The sequence below is a fragment of the Asparagus officinalis genome, chromosome 5 (genome assembly GCF_001876935.1).
Source record: "Asparagus officinalis chromosome 5, Aspof.V1, whole genome shotgun sequence".
Lineage (NCBI taxonomy): Eukaryota > Viridiplantae > Streptophyta > Magnoliopsida > Asparagales > Asparagaceae > Asparagus > Asparagus officinalis.
Window position 1 is genome coordinate 111,374,050 of NC_033798.1, and position 1,697 is coordinate 111,375,746.

The window sequence follows — 1,697 nt, forward strand, 5'->3', positions numbered from 1 at the left end:
CCACCCCCCCCCCCCCCCCCCCCCCGCGCTCTCTCTCTCTCTCTCTCTCTCTCTCTCTTTCTCTCTCAATGTACTTACTTTGATTGAAAAATATGAGGTCTCAATTTGCTTTAAATTCATGTACTCTGCCTAATCTCTCTCTCTCTCTCTCTCTCTCTCTCTCTTTCTCTCTCTCTCTCTCTCTTTTCATGGCGAAGTTCAGTGTACAGGGTCTTGTTATCCTCCTCCTCAGCGTCATCGCCACCACCTTCGGTTCTCTTCCATGTATGAATTATTTTCTTTATATCCCCTCCCTTTCTTTTTAATTAAATTCAAATAGTGGTGCTATCAAAATTAATTTATAGTTTTATTTGTAACTCGAAATTTTTTATACTGCTCAAACTTTAATATTAATAGCAACAAAAAAATTCTAAAAAATAGCAATAAAAAAGATGACTGAAAATGATGCATAAATTAGGGCCAAATATGTTTTCGGGCTTCTGCTTTTTTCCATTTTTTTGGAAGTAGTCAATAATGTTTGGTGAATTTTTTCCATGCTTATTGGAATCACTTCTGTTTTTAAGGTGTTGCTTTTAGAAGCAACCTTAAGATATTTTTAAAAACAACATTATATATGATATTTATCTTTTAATATTTATTTTTAAGCACGGTTTTATCAAAAATCTAAACAACTTTTAAAAATAACTTATTATAAGCTCCATCAATACGCTCTTAGTAGATTATAAATTTTTATTGTAGTATATTTAAAGCATTAATTTCTACCAATGATTCAAATTATCATTTATGAGATATAATTTATTTCACTTGCTTATCAATTGTGTTATTTTTATGTACTTTTGTATTTAAAAAATAGTTCCGATTATGTGTTTTGACATCCAATATGAGAAGGAAAATTTTATTATGAAGGCAGATCGCCCAACAAAAAACTTACATCGGACATGGGTTCCTAGGACCCTTTTGTCTCTGAAGTATCTTGTGTTGATGATTTTTCCTTTTCTAATGGCAGTCAACAAGACCAACATCAAAATTGTTTATAATTAAATAGGAGATTTATTTTCATGGGATATGTTAATTATTATATTTAGAATGAATCACAATCTTTTACAGCCATTCACTGAAAAAAAAAATCAATAGCTTAGATTAAGAAGAACAGAAGTAGCGCTCTTTTGACTACCATCCAGTTTATCTTCGTTCTTTCTCTTGGCAGAAAAATATTCAATTAAGATGTTTTTTTCTTTTTTCCCCCTTTATTTTTAAAAGACAGAGAGATGAAGGTCCCAGTTGCAAGAAGCCAAAGGTGGCATGCTGAAGCATGGAGGACACCGTACAAACCTCCGTCGCCAAAACCAAACCAACCAAGACAATTTATTATCGAGCCGCCACCACCTCCAACTTTAATCTCTTAAAATCCATGCCAAGTGCTCGGTTATGTAAATCTGAATTTGATTCTCTTCTATGTCAAATACATTGAACTAATAAATTACACGTATAATTTGTAGTTTAGAACTGTCTATTCTTAGACCATTAAAATTATAAATAAATTTGGAGAGTGATGAAATCTAAAAAACAAAATATATGTGGACTATTAACTTGGTGCATTTTCATTAGCTCAATGTCCTTTTATCTTCCATCATGTATCTATAAATTGTACCATGTATGGAAATGGATTAAGATGAATAAAAATTACAATTTCTCTT

At 31.8% G+C, this 1,697-nt stretch overlaps 1 long non-coding RNA gene across 1 annotated transcript; it reads left to right on the forward strand.

Annotated features, from left to right (window-relative positions):
• On the forward strand, positions 119-1,697 carry LOC109843356. Its single transcript, XR_002247644.1, has 2 exons — positions 119-264; positions 1,261-1,697. It is a non-coding gene; the product is annotated as an uncharacterized LOC109843356 (long non-coding RNA).